The 20,310-nt window shown below is 41.5% G+C and overlaps 2 long non-coding RNA genes across 3 annotated transcripts in view; one reads left to right on the forward strand and one right to left on the reverse strand.

The window, feature by feature from the left end:
• LOC106015449 (uncharacterized) overlaps positions 1-20,310 on the forward strand; it is a 175,726-nt gene that overhangs the window by 143,811 nt on the left and 11,605 nt on the right. Inside the window, exons 5-7 of the long non-coding RNA XR_001187494.5 lie at positions 6,341-6,411; positions 8,515-8,632; positions 9,626-9,857. This is a non-coding gene — a long non-coding RNA (uncharacterized lncRNA). The remainder of the gene's footprint in view (positions 1-6,340; positions 6,412-8,514; positions 8,633-9,625; positions 9,858-20,310) is intronic.
• On the reverse strand, positions 2,758-4,614 carry LOC140001992 (uncharacterized). 2 transcript variants are annotated; one of them, XR_011807828.1, is made up of 2 exons: positions 4,504-4,614; positions 2,758-4,118 (listed from the first exon to the last, which is right to left on the reverse strand). It is a non-coding gene; the product is annotated as an uncharacterized lncRNA (long non-coding RNA). The 2 variants fall into 2 exon arrangements; XR_011807827.1 differs by having other exon boundaries at positions 4,410-4,599.

Here is a 20,310-nt window from a genome sequence, read left to right on the forward strand (position 1 = left end):
AAAAGGTCTCCTGCCTCTCGACACCCCCTTACGAGGAAGTTGTAGACTGCGATGAGGTCTCCCCTCAGCCTCCTCTTCTCCAGGCTGAACAGGCCCAGTGCCCTCAGCTGTTACCAGCATTAAGACAGAGAAGTTCTGTTCCTTCTCTTTTAGCTGCAGCAAGTGGGGAAAAAATGCCTTACTTCATGGTAAATAATAAAAATTGCTAAGTCTAACAGGTGGTAGGACAAGCTCCTGCAGCGGAAAAATGCTAATATTGTCAGTTTAAGGAAATTATTGGGCAGTACGTGATTGTTCCCAACACAGACTGAGCCCATGAAGCCTTCTGGGGCAGTGTGGCAATCAGTGTGCATACGTAGGCATAGCATGAAAACTGCAGTGGTAACTGCAATGCGAGCACATGACCTGGTATGGACTTTCTGGAGGATGAGCTGACAGGTATGAGGTGTATCAATGAACTGGGATTAGAGCAATAAAAACAAGTGGGAACAGAGCAGTACAGATCAGGGAAAGGCAGCTGATCCAGGCAGCTGGCTGTACCGATAGGTGTTGGAATGAGCCTCTACCTTTCCTCCTCCACCTCATTCATTTTGTAAAGTTGACTGAGTGGTCAGTGGTCAGACCTCTTCCTCAGCTGCTGAGGTGCAAGTTAGACCTCTCCATCACCTCCTGATGATTGACCCCATGATTCTCCCCATTTGGCTCCATTTATAGTTGACGGAGAGCAACAGACATACTGAAGGCTTAAATAATGTGTGCTAACAATTCCTTTTTTTCTCCAGCAGCCATAAGGCAATATGAATGATGGGTTCAGATGTAGAAGCCTATATTGAAGGCATCTAGAAGTGGCCAGATGAAGCTTGACCGGATGAAGTTTACAGCCAGCCTGCACAATCAGGGCCTCTGTTTAGGTTGTAGGATGTTCCTGATTATGTCAGGTAAAGCAGGGACAGACTGTTGTCTCCTACCTCCCTCATTACTGCCATATCTGCTGGGCTTCTGGCAGACTGGGATGGGGCTGTCCCCTGCACCTTGTTCCAGTATCTATCAATAATAAATGTCAGTGTTGAAGAAAGACATTGCTCCAGCTAGGTCACAGAATTGAATGGTTCCAGGTGAATTCCGGTAAGAAACTCCTTGCTTGCAGATTTGTCCCCTTTTGCTGCACGCTGATCAATATGTAGGGAGATCTAACAGGAGAGAGAATGCCCTGAAGCATATATATGTTATTGAACACGTGATACAAAATTATCCATTGCTTTTTGATCAAGTATTGTCAAGAGTGTGCAATAGTACTTGAAAATGTATCAGAAGCTGACAGTGTGTCTTAATCTACGCAGGCAAAACCCAATTTAGAATTGTGATCCCTAGTGCTGCTGTACTTGTAGCCAAAGACTATTTCCCAAATTCACAACAAATATCAGCATAACATAATTAGAAAATATAATATGGAAAGTTCATTCACACATAAACAATACTAGCCTGACACTGAGCATCTGCCCTTTTTCTGTGGGTATCAAAAGACATATCAGCCTATGATGTTGTCAGAGTAGTTATATTGAGGATACTCCCTTATGCTTTGGAGTATGCATTTAGTTCTCATTTGCCTTCAGCTGCATGAGTGGTTACAAAGACCAGCATCTGCAATTTTGGCATGAATACTGTGAAAATAACCTTTCTTCTGATGTATTGGACATTCCAGTTCTAGTACAACACCGTCAGAATCATCTATAGGAATATAAGAGGGTAACTCAAATGATGTGTTTCCATGTGTCTGTATCTCTACTTGTGTGCAAAACTCTACTTACTCTTTCCACTTATATGTAGAGATGGGGAGGTAGGGAAGGAACTGCAGTGAGGAGATATAAAGCAGAGGCCAACCCGCAAATTAAAAAGTGAACAAACAAACAAAAATATGTTAGACTGTAGAACTTAGAAATAGAGTTTGTTGTATTAGACCTATAAAATTGTCCCAAGGGAATATCCACAGATATTTCCACAGATATTCTGCAGGCCTCTTGTTTCAGCAAGAAAACTCGTTCATGTAACTTCATTTTTTATTTTAACTTCTGTTGTTCCTGGCAAGGTAATTTTGTTTGGGTTAAGGACTGTAAGTCCATGATCAGCCCAAATTCAGAGGCAAATCATATTTTAGGATTAACATTGATAGAATATTTTAGAAGGAAGCAAAGATGGAGAGATCTGTGATTTACTTTCAAAAGGGAAACAAGTGTAGAACATGATTTGTCCTCCAAACCCAATGATTAATGAACAAATATATAACAAATATGTGAGAAGTGCTGCATGTGAGATATTAAAAAGAGGTTCTGAGCATGACTGCAAAATGAGACAGTAAAACAATGACAAGGCAAGAACAGGTAAAAAATGCAGTGGGATTGCAGAGGAGGTTAACATAAATAATAAGAAAGTACTCAAGTATGTAAGGAACAAGGGGTCACTGAAGGAGATATGGTGAACATGATTTATTGACAGCATAGGTAGACAGCCAGAAACATTAATGGATTCACTGCCTCGGTGTGCTCACATTAGAGGATGGGAAGCAGGTTCAGAGGCAGACAATAATTTCCTGGGACTGTGGTGCTGGGGGGAGGGTGAAGAAAAAGAAACACTAAAGAGAATCACAAAGCTCCTACCAGCTTGCCCCATGTCAGAACAGATTTTTCAAAAAGTGACTGATTTATGAGTAGGGCTGAAGAGTTGTCTTTCCTGTAAAGGTAAGTAATGCAGATTTTGCAATTTACTACATAAAACCATTTTATTTGAGGTAAGAAATTGAAAATGCATTCAAACAGGGATGACATGGTGACAGAGAGGAAACATACATACATTTTCAGGATAAATTAAATAAGAGTAATGCCTAAGAGTTGTACACAATCCCAGTAATAAACTCACCACGAAAGGAAAACAAAATGAACCAAAACAAACAAACAAACAAAAAAACAAACACAAAACAAACCCAAACAAAAGAATAAAACTTATGTGGAATACCAGACAAGGGAGAATATAAACTAACTGAAGGAGGAGGCATCTGATACAGAAGGGTGTGTAGAAAAAGTGGAGGGGTGGCAAGTCAAGATTAAAATCTGGCAAAATATAAAATGGTGTGTGGTGAAGGGCATGGAGCTCACAGGAGGCTCCTAAGGATGTGCTCTCAGAACCAGCCCATGCTGAAGGCAGAATGAGAGCAGGGGCTTCATTTCACCACAAACACACGTTTGCTCTTCTAGTGAATGATCTTAGAAACCATGTGGTTAAGGAGAAAATAAGGCTGATTTTTGCTGTAACCTCACTGTCTCCTAAGGATACGTTTATGTGTTGGTGTTAGCTACAGATTTTTATTTTTTTTTTCTTGAAACTTCTTAGAGCTTTCTGCCTGTCCTGGGGCTGTGCTAACTGTGCTGATCTTCCTAACCAGCCAGCAGGATGAGGAAATATTCCCCCTCATCCTGCCAACTTGGGCTTCACTGGGAAGCAAGTGTCACATCAAAATTAAATCTTATTTGTGAAGACGAGGCTTTGGCTTCTTTGCTCAACCTGTTCTTTTTTTTTTTATTATTTTTATTTTTTTATTATTTTTTTATTTTTTATTGGCTCATCCACCTGTTTTTCTTTTTTACACTTGAGTTGTTTCCTGACTGCCTTGTTGACTATCTGTTTTCTGGGGGCAAAGGCCGTCTCCTTTGTCACTTAGCCTTACTGTGTCACACAGGCCCTGATCCATAACTGAAATTTGTAGATGCCACCGTAACCTAAGCATTAATCACAAATGAAGCAGCTAAGCCTTAACCTAACTACAATTACGAGCACAGGGCTTCTTCACAAGCACAATCTGAGTGGGCCGTTGGGTGAGGCCTCCTGTTGAGGTGAAGATGAACATGTGCAGGCTGGTGCTGGGTGCTGTGAGGAGTAGCGCATGGCCGGCAGAGCAGGCGCCCTTCCAGCGAATGTTTGCTGAGAGATTTGGGGTGAGAGGCGTTTTAAGAAATAATCTGAAGTCCAAGGGTTCTTCTTATGCAAACCATCAGCAGCTGGCAGCAAGGAGGAAATGACTAATGCTGTATTTGTTGTTTCCCGCGTAGCGCTCATGTGTGCAGAGCCTGCAGGAGGGGGCAGAGGGAGATTTTCTCAAACCTCGTCTGCAAACAGCACCTGCTGATTGCTTTGCTTTCTCTGCCGGCAGCCTGGAGGGGAAGGCGTGGGGCTCATGGCGGTCAGCCCCCCTTCACGTGGGCAGAGATGCACTTTTCCTCAGCGAAATGACAAAGGCAGTGACCGGGGGGAGGGAGCTGTGCAAGGTGTTTGATGAGTAACACTCCAGGTGTTCACCACATTTCCCGCAGGGTTAATAAAGAGGCACGAACTCCTCTGGGTTCGGAGGTCTGCCTCACCTGCTGCGGTCTCCAGCAGCCACACACAGGGAATATACCCCTTACTTAAGCTATTTAAGTCCTGAAGTTAGGCCAAGTCACAACTCTCCCTTACTTCTGAACTTCCACTTCCACCACAGAGCTGGAGTTCCCTGCTCACTTTCTCACCACCTGGGTGGCTGTTTTGGCATGTAGAAGGTCACCACAATAACCCTGCAGGGAGAGAAGATGAAGATGTAAGGGAGAAGGAGGCAGACTTCCTTCTCTCTTCCTGGGAAGCATCAGTGCCCTCGGGGCAGGGATAGGGCCGGGTGCTCCAGTGAGAGAGAGAGATTTATGATGAAAGTGTGCTGTGACTGAAATAATAAAACAAATCCTGAGACAGGGATGTGCAACTGGGAGTGGGGTAGCGAGAGCTGGAACAAAAGCTTGACAGAGGCACACGGAGACTTTCCTTTGGCTTCCAAGGCCAGCAGCAGGGCTGAAAAGGCAACTTGTAGTGACACGTTTCAAGAGAGAACAGAGATACTGCAAGGCTGCCTGAGAACTGCACCAAATGCAATGATAAAAAGAAACGAACACTTAAAAAAAAAAAAAAAAGGCAACCTTATGACATTCAAGGAGCAGCTGAACACAAAGGAAGGGGAAATTTTGATAAATACATTAGGCTCCCTGCGGCAATATATCAGTTTTACTGAGTCAGGTCTCGTTGTGAGTGGGTGTCCACTCAAGCGCAGTCCTTGTGAACAAACACAGAGAAAAGCTGGAATGCACTCAGATGTGCCGAGGTCAGGTGTTTCTATTGATGGGAATATTTTCTCCTCAGAAGTTGGGGCATTTGGGGCAGTTGGTTGTTGTTGTTGCTGCTGCATATCTGAGAAAAGTTCCCAAAATCAGAAGTTTTTTTTTAATGTCACTGGGGCCACCTGGTCAACTTTCCTTCAAAGAGGCACATCTTGTTTTGTTTATGCTATTGTTGTTGATTCTTCTATTGTTAGAGTACAATCATTTTGAAATGGTTTTAACCCTAAACACTTTCAGGATTATTTTGTTAAGAAAAGCCATAAACCACATTTATTGAAACTGTTCTGTAAAGCCTTTAGTTCAAAGAGCTTTCAGTAAAATAAAAGGATATCCAAGTAATTTAAGAGTATTCTAAATAAGAGTGCTATCCTACCTGCTTTCAGAGAGGGCATGGAAGGAAAATGTGTTTAGCAAGAACTGGTGGATTATTAAGTGGTTTTATCTCCACTCAACATCTCTCTGTAAATAAGTCAAGGTTTGTTGCAACCTTGTGCAAGTGCTGGAAATATTTAAAGCCTTAAATAGTGAACTGCTTTGAAGAAAGCTTATCTTCCTAATGGAAACAAATTGTGGCCATTATTTATGTATGTGGTAAAGCCTTATTAAAACAAAGTGTGGGGGGGTGCTTTTCTTTCCCACTTAAATAAGTTGACTGTTTAACATCAGAGTTAAACTGTGGATTACAACACATTGATAGAAAAAGAACCATACACTGTAATAAAAGCAAATAAACTCATTCTTTATAAAACACCATCAATGTTTTGAAACAAAGGTGTTTGTTCAAAATTATCTATTAAAGAAGGTAATTAAGCACCAGGAGGACATTAACTTGAAGGAATGCCTGTAGAAGTCAACGGGATAATCCTAGTAGTCCTCCATGGGTGTTGGATCATACCGTCAGGAATCTAATGTGTCTGATACATGTACTGCTGCCCTTGAATGAAGCATACAGTCATCACAGAGAAATAAATGCAGAATATGCTTCTTATTATCACCATGAGATTTTACAGGTTTTGATATGTTGGATAGCAACTGGAAAAAGAAACAATTTTGTTTACTTTCAATTATTTAAACTCTTCAACAATTTTTCTCAGCTTTTTATATATATAATATATATATATATATTTTTTTTTTTTTCAATTCTACAGTCTTGAAAATTCAGCATTCAGTTACAGACTTAGCGTGTGGACTTGTGACGTTAGGATTCCCAATACCTCAAGTAAGTACCCCCCAGTTATTTTTTCTTTTTAAAAACAAATAAAAATGAACACTGTTGGAAGAGGTTCTGTTCACAGTCTTAGTTTAAAGTTACTTAGAGCTTGCCCCATGCTTCAGTTTAAGGTCTGCCTCTACTGTTTTAGGCCACCTATTGCAGTGCAGAGGACATGTATCAAAGTCAATACAGCTGGCTGACTATTAGTAATCAGCACAAAACCATACCGGTGGCTCATAGAGGGTGCAACTGCACCATTATTTTACCTGTTAGTCTGCTGAGCGACTTCACAGTCTTTCAAATTCACTGGCATGGACCAAAGCTGGGCATTTCTCTGGGGTGCCTTCTCTGATGAGCACCCAAGCTTCTGGGTCCAGGTGAAGCAGAGCAGAGTCCCCTCAGCCCTGCACCCTGAGGTACAGCCGGGGCACAACATGGGCACAGGCTCCAGAATGTCCTTCACTGGATGGGACCTCCTGGGATGGTTCCCCAAATCTATGCTGTGCTGACAGCCTTGGGTGGGAAGTTTTTGCCTGCTGCTTGCCAGTCTGACCACCCCAGGATCCCTACCACCGCATATATATGTGGTGGTGGGGAGCACATATATATACATGTATATATGGTTTGTATTAAATTCCATAAGAATAAAAGAAAAAAAGTCTTTAAGTTTAAAATGAGAAAAGAAGTTGGGACAGCCAAAAAAACCTCACAAAGCAGGTATTCCTACCTCGCATCCACAGTGCTGTAAGCCAACAGGTTTGAACTGTTCTGTTCCCAGAACAGAGCAACCTCATCTCCTGTCTGCCATCTAGATGAGTTCCCCTAGCCTTTGGGCTATTGTCCATTTCTGGGAAAGGTGGCTCAAGATGATGTGTCTTGTGTGCTGTACAGTGAGGTGTTCACTACACAGAGCCTCAAACATTCAAAGTTAGGTATTTTGGGACTTGCACAGCCACTGGGCTGGAGTACCTGAGGACCTTACAGCCTTGCTGTATTTGCTTCCTCAACACTCAACACAGCTGGAAAGCAAGGAGGTTCTACCTGTATCCTCATGCTGGGTGGGGAAGGAGGGTAGGAACAAACTGAGGGACAGACCCCTTAAACACATAGCTCACTTAAGAGCCTAGGACACAGTGGCTGGGCCCCTGGCCACAAAGGGGAGAAGACCAGGGAGCTGTACCTGGCATCTGAAATTATGCAACACCAGGCATGGGGCTGGTTTGCCTTCCTTTTAACTTTGCTTGCAAACTGATACAGAAGTACAGAGAGAATATTGTTATTAAATGTAATGTGAAGAAACAAACAGAAGCATCTCTCTCTAAATGTAGAAAAATAAGTTTGGTCAGAAGCACTTTGTTGACCTTACTGAAATAACTCCTTCTCTGACCCAGATACAGCATGTGTAATCCACTTTGTAATGTCACTACAATGCTCATCAAGATTTCTACCTTGATATGACATCTGTAGATCAGGCATTCATTGTTCTGATCAGCAGCGTTCTCGTGGTTGTGTTGCTACCTGGGCAGCTGCTGACACCAAAGAGACTTTGGCTGTATAAGATCATTTGAAATTTGAAGCAGCGGAGCATTTAGGATTTGCAGACAAAACCATTAAAGTATGGGCAGGATAGTTTTCTTTCCCTCTAAATATGAAGGAAGAGGACACAGGGATGACACTTTATTTAATTTGGATTAAAAGAATGCTGTGAGGTTTCATTTTTTTGGAAAGGTGAGTTTTGATGTTACCTTAAACTGGTTAAAAAAAAAATAAATGAAAGTTCTGGTTGAAACTGTTTCCTCTGGAGTTTATTTCTGAAATCAAAACGCCTCTCTGATTTGAAGTTCTAAAACCCACTGCTGTGAATAAAAATGTGCAGCCATTTCATTTATTCATTTCGGAAGAATAAAAGAGGCAATGAGTAAAACTGCAGTGGGGTGAGGAAAACCTGCTGATCAGAATGAAGGTTACTTATATTACAATAAACATGTGTTGGTCTTGGCTAATATTGGTTTAAGTCACAGTCTCATTTGAACTCAAAGTGCCTTTTGCTTTGGCTGCTCAAAGGACACAATTGTCATCAAGGAATTGAAATCTCTTCTGTTCCCCCAGCTGGAAGAAAAGAGATTGGAGGTGGCAGTGGAAGGGACAGGGCACAAGAAAGAAAAGGAAAGGAACGCGGACGCTCGCACACAACTTCTTACAATGGCTCTAGCATGCCCTTCCATTGGTAGGAATCCTTTTGATCAAATCCTTGCCCTGGGCTGGAAGTGTTTTAATGAGCATACAGACATCGTCTTTTTTTCCTCGGTCTATTTTGTGTTCTTAAGGATAGATAAGTAAAGTGTGCACTTAAATGATCATGTGTGCGCTTCTTAACTGTGCTCTAGAGGGAACGCGTGGTGCTTGAACGCAGAGGCTGAACAGTGCCAGCCTGAAGGACAAGAAAAATAGCAGAGGAGGAAACTTGAACTGAAGTGAACTTGTTTCTTTTAACATTTTGTTTTCTTCTGGAGGAGGAATAAGAAGCCTGCAGACAGGTGGGGATCTAGGGGCGAGAGGTGTTTTGTGCAGACTTCCATGTCTTGCCAAATTTCCCCAGCACTGTTTTTTTTTTTTTTTTTTTTTTTTTTTTTGAGATTCCCATCAAGGTTACTGTGATTCCTCCATCCTTCTGCCTCTGGGGGTGGGTGACAGCTCCCAGCCTCTGCAGCAGGATTCCCTGCATAGCTCCTGGTGAGAGGTTGCTCCTCAGACTCAGTCCTAGTTCTGTTGGAAGGGACGTGTATGATTTGGTCCGCAGCAGTGCAGTGGGGTTTCTGCCCCTGCAGCATGTGGATGACAGCCTGTGGGGTGAAGAGACATAGGAGAAACACTGTCCAGTGGTCCCTGCTCTCCCCACCAGGTTAGGGACAGGTGTGGGACCATGTGGAGGAGCTCCTTTGGCAGCAGCCTGACTGTAGCTGTTATGTGGAGCTGAGCCTGGGCTGCCAACCTGGCTCTTCCCAGGAGCCCCGAAAGACATTAAACATTAAAAAAATAAAGATTATGCTTGACAAAAGGCAAATGTTGTTTAGTTTGACACATCTCATTATGCTGAGGTGTTTGTGGGAAAAGGCAAACTTTGTCAGCATGTCACAAGGTACTAGCAGTTACTGGAAATCAGGAAAGGGACTCACCTTCGGAAGAAAGGCTTTGCACTAACTTTCAGTTTCCCTGATAGGTTTCAAAGGCAGGGTTGCGGGGAAGATGGAAGCCAAGACCTCTGTGCAGAAGAAGCAGAGCTTTCCCCAAACTGGGATGGCAAGAGTTGAAAGAAAGTTTAGCCTTGAGAGCAGCTGCCAAAATCAAAACCTTGTTCAAAGTTTATTTGATGTGAATCGCAGGAGGTGTGACTACTGGGATTTGCATCCAAGCAGGAACCCTGCAGAATTCTTCAAATCCTGGTGACAAAGGTATGACATTTATGGTTTGCGACTGTTATTCCACATGTGTGAATTGCCAAAGCAAAGCTTTTGAAAACAGCAACTTTTATTTGTGACCGATGCATTTTGTAAACAAGAAAGTGCCAACATTGACACGTGGTGTGCTCAGCTCACGGTACCCACTGCTTCCCGGGTATGACTGCGACTGCTGCCCTGAGCTAACTGCAGTGTTAACGATGCTCCTTCAATAAAGGGAGCACTGTTACTGGAGAGCTTTGGCTCAGGTAACAGGTAAATGTGAAGTACCTGTATGCTTTTAGCGATGTGGTACTGGGTGAGCAGCAGAAATTTATCTCATAGGAAATAGTTTTGGATAAGTACAGTTTATCAGGTTAGATATTTTGCCTCCAACAAGGGTACAAACAGCTCTGGAAAAAAACTAAACTGCCACATGTGGATACCAAGGAAAAGTTCCCTAGTTTAATATTTAGGTGTTCATATAATTTTCTGTAACTGCTGGTGGTAATTCAGCTCTTGTCATTATTAGTGTCCCATTACTGCCTTTATAACCATCTTCTCTGTTATCGTTGCATGGGTTAAATATATGATATATAAAACAGTTGTGCTTCCATTTTTACCTTTACTACATTAGTTTATTTAGGAGCCTCAGACTTATCCCATGTAGATTAGTCATTAATCCATACACTTCTGCTCATCTTCATGTGGACTAACATGAAGTACAGAAGGAAGGAGGCCCATGCATCTAAACACTTTTATTGCCATTCTTGGCAATGATTCTTCCTGCTGCATCTTTCTGCAGTGAGGCAGCCAGATGTGCAACGTTAGCTAAGAGGATGCCTTTATTTTTATTTTTTTACTTTAAAAGTACAATACTTTTAATGTCATCTTCTTTTACTTAACACACCTTTACAATTCAATGTTAAGAATTAATTTTAAAATATTAATCAATTTTTATGGTAGTATTTCCCTTCTAAATTTGAGGGGATTTTCTCTCTCTCTATCCAAATAATAATCTAACCAACTGACATGTCTACACACATATATAAATTTACAGATAGATAAATCCATATCTAGCTACGTATCTGTTATGTACACACACACATCTGAACAGACTGCTTATTTCAGTCAGCTTTTCAACCAACCCTACCTTCATGCTTCCTGACTATGAGCTGCATTGGCACAGGGCAATTTAGAAAATAATTAATTCATTAACTAATCTCAAGGATACCTGAACAAAATACCAAAACCAACAGAAACAAAAACTTTAGGGGCTTCATCTGTTAGAAGGAACATGTAGAGAATTCAGATGGTATGCAAGTAACTCAGAAAATGTTTATGTGGAAAATTGTCCATGCATTTTATTACTTGTTCACAAAAAAATCTCAGTGCACAACTTAGCTAAATGACCAGCAGAGTTAAATTAGGCATGCCCACTTAGAATTAAAAACACTCCTTCTGCCTGCTACACAGAAGCTGCTAGTTCAAAGAGAATGGGAACACAGACATACCTGCTCGTCAGTCCATCGGAAGATGGTCTGGGTACCCACAAAACAAAATATTCTGAGTACTAAAACTGGACTTAAGTGAAGAAATTTAAAAATTACAACAGGATACACTTCTGTTATGGTATTTTTAATGACTCTAACAAAAGCATCAGTTCCCTTATCAAAATAATGCAATAGCCACTGCTGATAAGGTTGCAGTGTCAATTTGTAAGTTGTAGTGTTTTGGAAACATATCTTACAACCGAATATTTGGAATATTTCTGTATTAAAAAATAACAACCAGTGCATATTTTTTTTTTCCATTTCCTTGTATGTGCTGTTTGCTCAGACAGTAATTAATATATGCAGAAGCTAGTCCCTTTTCTATCACATAGAAATGATCAGAATCAAGTATTTTCAAACTTAATTGTACTAGTCAGATTGCTGGGGTCCATCCACAGCCTGAATTATATGCATTGATGCATATAGAGGGAAACCTCCACACCCCAAAAGGGTGAAGGGTACTGAATATCGGTGGATGTAGCAGAGTGTAAGACCAGGCTTGCACTGCAGTACTAGCAAAGCTTCTTGGAAGAAATTTGTGACGCTCCTTGGAAGTGCCTGCCACTATTTGTGAGACTGCGGTGGGGTCAGACGATGGCTTTATTCAAGGCAGGGCTATGTGGAAAGTGTTCATGTGAATTTATAGGCTCTCATGTGAGTAAGTGGTATTTACAGTGACCCGGGCAGGGAGGAAAAATGCATTTGTATTTCTGTGTTTTTCCTTTCTTTGAGCAGCTCACTGCCAGCCAAGCTTGAGCAGGCATTTGAATACTGGAAGATATGTTAAATATCTTGCGAAGCTTCCAGACATTTTTTTTTTTCCCCCAGCAATAATGACATATGGTCATAACAGAGACTACAGAAGCTAACCAAGAATTTTAAAAGATCTAGCAAAGGAGCTCTCTGAACCATTAATGATGATTTTCAACAAATCTTGGTGCCCTGGGGAGGTTCCAGAAGGCTAGAAGAAAGCCTATATAGAGCCAATATTTAAAAAGGTTAAACAGGATGACTTGAGTAATTATAGGCCTGTCAACCTGACATTGATCCTAGGCAAAATACTGGAACAGCTGATATGAGACTTGATTAATAAGGAATTAAAGGAAGGTAATATAATTAATGCCTTTCAACATGGGTTTGTGGAAAATAGATCTTGTCAAACTAGCTTGATATCATTTTTATGAGATTATAAGCTTGGTTGAGAAAGGTAATAGCACTGATGTAATGTACTTAGATTTCTGTAAGGCATTTGACTTGGTACCACCTGACATTTTGATTAAGAAATGAGAATGCTACAAAATCATTGCAGCAAACATCAAATGAATTAAAAAACAGCTAATTGGTACATCTCGATGTGCAATTGTAAATGGGAAAGCGTCATTAAGCAGGTGTGTTTCTATTGGAGTCCTGCAGAGAAAGGTTCTGGATGCAAAGCTGTTTAACATTCCTAACCATGTCCTGAAAAAAAAAAAAAAAAAAAAGCTGTCTCTATAGGTAATACTTACAGACCATGCGAACACTCAGAGAGTTGACAACAATAAAATGAATGTGTGGTTGATAAACAGCAAGCTAGTTGTTTTGGAAAACTGGCCAAACTCTAAAGTTTTCTGTCTAGAAACAGCAAAGGTAAGCCTTTACAGGACTTCATTTGTTCTAGGTGTGACTCTTTAAAAGGCTTAGGACTCATTATGGGTGGATAATGAGCAAAAGAGAAGCTTCCAGCGCAGTGTGGTGCCTAGAAGCGGTAATCACTGAATGTTTAGCAGCAAATGTAAGATCTGAGCAAAGTGGATTTATTTCACCACTGATACTGGCATCAATGCCACCTCTTTGGGAGCACAGGGTCCTATCCTGAGTCCCAGCTCAAGAAGGGCACTGATAAATGGAGGAGCATTGAGAGAGAAAAAAAACCTTCAGAAAACCCCCAAGAATGGGCAAGGAACTCAAAGAGGAGATTCATCATGAAGAGCTTAATGAGCGCAGTGTTTTGCCCAGTAAATAGATAACTGATGAGGTGAGCTGATCACAACCCAAAATTAAGAGATTTCTTTTATCCAACTTTCCCCACCTTAAAGCTAGGAATATAATCTAGGCTCACTGCTTTGTTATCCTTATGCATTCAATGCGGAAGTTAGATATCTCCAGTGGGCAACCAATCCCATATGGAGATAGCTGCAATGAATTGCCTTCTGGTAGTGTCTTTTTCTCTCAGTTGATTACAGGAGGATCCCCAAACACTAGGTGAGACAAGATGCTTCATTTTTGTGTGGTTAAAGTTAAATGAGATAATCCCACACTAATTGCCTCCATGGGGAATGTAATTTTTAAAATGAAGGCTCTTCAGTCAGTAAAATAACAGGCTCTGAAGGTTGGAAGTTTTATAGGGACAAATTCAGATTAAAAATCAGGTGCACATTTTTCTCAGGGAGTGCAATTAACCTTTGGAGCAAATTACCAAGGGTTGTGGCACTTTCTCCACCAGTGGAAATTCTAAAATCAAGATGGGATGTTTTTCTAAAAGATTTGTTCTACTTAAAATGAACTGGTTTGGGGAAGTTACATGGCCTACGTTGTACAAGAGGTCAGAGAAGATCATCACGTTTGTCCTTTCTGGACTAACAGTACGTGCCTCTAAGTCTTGCAACACTAGAACACCTTTATTTTTTTTTCTTAAGTCTTTTGATATTCCTCAATTTCCTTCCTGCTAACAATAATTAGAATTCTCTGCCTTGCAGGACAAATACATTAAGGACTTTGAAGTGTGTAAATATCCTGGACATGCAGGCCATATAAAAATTCAGGATATGTTGAAGAAATGTGGACTAGTATAGTAGTTAGAGTTGAAGTAACATTTACTTCCCAAGTACTAATTGTGTGTTAGTCTTGTTGGGGGTAGTTGCTGACTGGTTACCAAATCTATTGCCACCGTCCATATAATTAGGGCACAAGTGTCTTGAAAAAGACACCCAATGTTTTCAAAAATATCCCACGAAACATCCCACGTTTCCCTTTGTGCAATCTGTACTGGAGTGAGTCCAGATCCACCCTGCTCTTGGCCTCCCCACCCTAGTGGTTCATGGTTCAGGCTAGCAAGGTCACACTGTTGATGTGGGGTTAAGTGAACAGGAAACCCATTAAAATTTATGTGATTTTGGCAACATGCTGTATTTTCCCCGTCTGAATTCTGTGATTGGATTAATAAATAAATAAATAAATAAGACAGAGAAGAGAAACAGCGAAGAGTTTACAACCATTCAGAGAAAGAATTTTCTTCACTCTGACTTTGACTTGATCATCTAGATTGAAGTCTAAATCCCCATTGCAAAAGGACTACAGGATGTAATGATGGAGAAGGGAGAAGGTACTCTTCATAAACATTCAGAGAGAGAGATTGAACAATACCTAGAGCTGGACAGAAAGTTTCCATTTTAAACTGTTTAAGGTGACCAGTTGGTTTTGTGTTTCATGACACTATCTGCCATGGAAATTTTTAAGTTTTCTCTTTAAATAGGTGAGAACATAGAAGTGAAATGTTTTTAGTTTTCAACTGGAAATGATTGTGAGCATGTATTTTAAAAGCTGTTATGCTGTCTGATAGAAATTTAAATTCAGACACTTGAATTTCTTACTTGGTTTCTCAGTTTCTGCCTATCTTTCCCATGTTGGTCTGTAATCTGAGATCAGAACATCCTCTCTATCTAATAAATATATCCCTATAAATAGTAGTTGTTCAGCAGGTCCCCGGTGAGACCAGAGAATCATGGAACCAAACAGCTAGCGGAACATCAGACTGGGAAACACAGGAGCTACAAGCCCATGAAGTACCATGGCATTTTAAAATCAAAACTGTTAACTTTTGGATAAACATTTTGATTTTTTTTTTTTTTTTTCTAAAGATGAATATTGATGGAATGGAATATTGAGAGGAATATTCTGAAAAGTAACGGGTATATAGGTAAGAAAAAGCACATGAATAAGAACTAGGAAAGATAAACTGAGAGCAAACTGAACAACCACTACCATGCTGGGTAGTTCTTGAATGAAATGGTTTGAGGGATGAAAATGATGTTACCTGGAGTGTGCCTTAAGTCCGTGGTTCCTCAGTCATGTCCCTTGATGTAAGTGAGGGCAAGATATTGTTGCTAAAAATTTTGATGTACGTCCTTCAACAATTTTTTTTACGCGTAAGCCTCAAGATGAGGTAGTTCACAACTTGCATGTATGCTAGCAGGTTTCCATCCCCATCTGCAGCATAGCAACCTACAGCCCACGCACAGCATCCTGTACTGTCGCATGAAGATCCTGACTCAGGTGTAAGTAGAAACCAGAGAACTCTGACAAAGCCTTACCATTCTGCAGGGCAGGGATCCTAGCATTGGAGTAGGTGGCCCAGCACTTCTACACCTCCTTTTTTCATGCTATGGCAGTTCTTTTAGAAAATTCTCAACACGCACTAGAAAGGAGGGGAGGACATGAAAATCCTTGGGATGTATGGTGACATCTTCTCCAGGTGCCTTTGAGAGTGCTGTGTTTAGTCTATGTGCTGGGCCCTGTTTTTCTTTATGTTAGAGCTGGGAACACTTAAACCTTTGGTTGACAATGCTGAATAGTTGGAGGGGGAAGAAATTTGCTGTCTTCCCAGAGAGACATGCTGGTGTGACTGAACATCTGAAAGCAAAATCAGCCGTACCTCACCAGAGAGGTTTCCCCACCTGAATCACAAGGAAATTGCACCTCCATGACTGTCACTTATTCTGCCCATACAAGAGGCTTTTGCCTGTCCCTGACACTCAACAAGCTGTTGGTCAAATGCTACCTGGTAAGTTCAAAACAAACCCAACCCAAGAGTCATAGCCAGACCTTGCTTCCCAACTTCAGCTTTCCATGATGATTTTCTGCCTGAATACATGTAAAAGGAAGCAAGTGGGAATTCAAATTCTGTGACAACTCATTATAGTTTTTTCTGCTTCAGTAACCTTATTGATTACAAAAAGGACCGATTGAACGTATGCTTCATATTTTTTTTTCCAAACACTTCCAATAAATCCCCTTTATGTTCTGCAAAAATAAATAAATAAGTAAAGTATGTCTTCCTGACAGCTGGCTGCAGAGTAAACTTAGAGCACCTGCTTTCTTCTCTTTTGTTCATTTTTTACTGCTAAGTGAATAACACTTAACACTAAATAAAGAAGGAGGGTGACCATGGCTACTGAAAAAGATTCAAAGGCAGTCTGTGCATTGCTAGTAAAGAACTGATTGCAAACACGGAGTGTATGGCAGATAACAATATTCCTGCACAATAATCTAGCAGTAATTCACATTGTGGTTTAAGTGCCAGATTCTCATGAAAGCCACTGAATAATCTAAGGCAACTCTACTCTGTCAGGTGCCACACGTTTCTTTGGCAAATTTAACTGATAACGCGTTTAAAGGTGCTGGTAGGACAGGCAGCGTCCTTGAAAGCTGGCAGAAGGGGACACTAGCAACTTTACCTTATTTTGGCCTCATCTGTAGGAGAGTTTAGGGGGGGGAAAAACAAAACAAAACAAAACAAAAAGCAACCTTCTTGAGGTCTTGATTATTTTATTTGTAAATAACCATCTGCTTCTTTCTGATCAAGAGCCAGCATAGTAAGGTATGACCCCAGGGAAAGCTGTGATTGATACTCCGCCACCTCTGTTAGCGGGGGTGCCGCACAAAAGATAGCGTTAGGCTCACCAGCGGCCCATGATGAAAAAGAATACACTTTCTTTAAAAATGTAAATGATCTGATGTTGGAAAGGGATGCAGGTGGCAGAGGGGAAGAGACCAGCCATCAAACACCTCGTGTCTGCCGTACCCACCTCTGCCACCCCCTCGTCGGCTCGGCTGCTGATCGTGGCTCAGCCTGCGCAGCCGGGCACGGCACCGCATCGCCCCGCCAGCCGCCCGGCCTCCGGTCTTTGCTGCCGGATCATCGCTGGCTCAGAGCGTGACCTTGGGCAAGTCCCCCAAGCTCTTTGTGCGTCACTTTATCTACTGGTGAACTAGATATAATACCTTTACCGGGGATTATGGCAATTAATTGCTGTTTGTAAAGCACGCAGAGATCCGCGATGCTACAGAAATGAATATTCTGGTGAGGAATTTGATCGATCGCAGGATACCAGGGAGAGCAGCTATTAAGTTCCAGTGCTGCCTTCCTCGTTTCTAAGGACTTTGGGGACCTGTCCTGGGAAGCAGGAATGCTTAAGAGATCAAGAGCTTTTCTGCAGAACAAAATGGTTTGGGTTGCTGTTGTTCTGTCACTTGTGGCAGTCTGTGCGAATGCCAAGTTTAGAAAAAAAAAATAAAAAAATAAAAATCAGCTGCTGAGAAGTGTTTCTGGCTATTCAACACTGAAAAAAAAAATAATCAGCTGCTAAGAATTATTTCTTATGGCTATTCAGTGTTTGCATCCTTTGCTGCAAACCAGTATTCACACCGGTGAAGTGCTGGTTGTTACCAGGGAGAAACTGGTGGGGAAACTGTTCAGTGAATATAAGAAAAAAAGGGGGGAGAATTACAGGTTGTAAAACCCTCCGGTGTCTGGTGGATTTTTTCACTTAGGTATTTCAGCCTAATGTGCTTTTAGTGGAAAGGTTCCAAAATGTACAACCAGGAAAAAAAAAGGTGGTGGCGAGGGGGGGGGGGAGGGGGAGGGAGGGGGGAAATTCCCAGGCAAAATAACTAGAGGTAAATTCAGTGTTTTTCCACTCCAGCGACCACAACCTTTGCTTTTATTCTGGTGCAAACAGCTGCAGGTGCCTCAAGTCAGCCAGTTCTATCTATCTGCAATGTCATCCATGTTTACTTGCAGCACTGGACTTTCGATTCTGTCAGGATGCCAATCCAACGGGCCGCCAGGCACTGCAGCTGACAGTCAAATCTGTAATGCTGAATCCTTCTTCTGGAAAAAAGGGCTAAAGAGGTTAATACACTCAAGTAAGGATAAACACACCAGCTGTTATAGTTTCTAATATTTAATGTCATTATCAAATAAAATGACTCCTTAGAAATAAAAAATATGCAGTCTCCAAATCACTCATCTTTGTTAGTATTAATAAATTATCCGAAAAGCCTACACTATAAAATAATAATAGAGAGCCTACAATTAAAGTCATATTTGCTCTTCTACTTTGCTGATGTTGTTCTGCGCTGCTACCATTACATTTTGGTGTTTCATCAATACTGGAATCACACGCTGCACGGTATCTATAGGATAATCACGGATGGATTATTGGAATGCAGACAAATGCAATTTAACTTTTTTTTTTTTTTTTTCTTTAAGGGTGCTTGTTGAAATCTTTCATCTATCTGATTTACTGAACTTAATTATTCAAAGATTTCAAAACTCCTGGTCTTTTTCTTTTAGAAAAATCTGCATAGATCTGAAGAATAATGAGTCCTGCAACAATAGGAGCGCTTTTGTGTGTGTTTGTGTGTGAAATCTCAAAGGACGCCCTCCAGAACTCATTACTGAGGCTAAACACTTTTTAGAGAGTCAGAAAGTGACTATATGTTTTCCTCTCATCATTATAGCTACAGCTTCTACTGCTGGTAGTCAGCGCGGATTAAATAGAGGATAACTTGAACACATTCAGGAAGGGTGAGAAATACACACAAACACACAATGGAAGAGGCTTTGCAGCCTGTGAAACAGCCTGAAACGAGCTCAGCTGCCAGTTTATGATCTATGTTATAGCAAGACACGTTCACTATGTTACACTTAAAGGTCTATGACCGACTCCATAAAAATCCCTGAATTCTAGGATTTATCAGTCAGCCATTCCAAACTGCATCAGGCTAAAGCTTGTCAATCCGGTTACACTTCCTCTTTGCTTTTACAAGATTTGATTGAAATCTGTTTCTCCAGTTATTGCCTAGTGATGGGCAAAGGCACAGGGCTCCTTGGGACTTTTGGGTAGGACTTTGGCACTGCTGGTGCTCAATGAGGCAGCGCTGCACTCACCAAATACATCTTAAATGTGACCAATGCTGTTCTTCTGCTGGCCCTCTCCACAGGTGCATTTATTTCCTGCACTGTACTTTTAACAGTGTATGAATTATTGTAAGAAATAATAGGGTTTGTGTGTGTTTGTTTGTTTGTTGTTTGTTTCCCTATCAGTATACGGTAGAGAGGGCTAAATCACAGGAATTCCCTTCTGTGAAAAAATGGTCATTTTGAAATTATCCCTCCCCATTCTCCTCTCAAATTAAGGGGAAAAAAAAGTACCTTTTTCTTTCTTTCTTTCCTCTTTTTTTTTTTTTTTTTTTTTTTTTTTTCCCCTCCCTGGGAAGAACTCTTCAGAAAATAGAACTAAAATCAAAATCTCTTTCATTGGAAACAAACTGGAATTTCTTGGGGCTTGCCAGCTGCCTGCTGAAAAGGGGGAGCGGCAGGCGGCAGCAGCCCTGTCGGCAGGCTGCTGCGGGCTGGACACCCTGCGCCTGCCTGTCCTCCTCCTCCTCCTCCTCCTCTTCCTCCTCCTCCTCTTCGCCTTCCCCCTAGCCTGGCTGCTGGGGAGGCAGCTGGGCTGCAGGGCCGGCAGAGCGCCAGGGCACTCAACCTCCCCTCCTCCCTCTTCCAGACCTGCTGCATCTCCCCAGCTGCCTGCCTGGAAGACTATTGTCAATTCTGCTCTCTCCCTGCAGACGACAACAGAACCGACAGGGGCCTTCCAGCCAAGCAGCCATGGAGCCATCAGTTTGATTTTCCTAATAGAAAAATCAAAAATTTCTGGCAAAATTGAAATTTTCCCATAAAAGAAATCCTGATTTTATAAAAGGCAGATTTTCCACCAGAAAGTCATTCCAACAGAGCATTCCCAGCTGCCGTGGTTTGAGAGACCTTTGAATTAAAGTCTATAGAAAAAGATGGTTGTGTGTTTGGCTGT

The sequence above is a fragment of the Anas platyrhynchos genome, chromosome 3, assembly GCF_047663525.1.
Source record: "Anas platyrhynchos isolate ZD024472 breed Pekin duck chromosome 3, IASCAAS_PekinDuck_T2T, whole genome shotgun sequence".
NCBI lineage: Eukaryota > Metazoa > Chordata > Aves > Anseriformes > Anatidae > Anas > Anas platyrhynchos.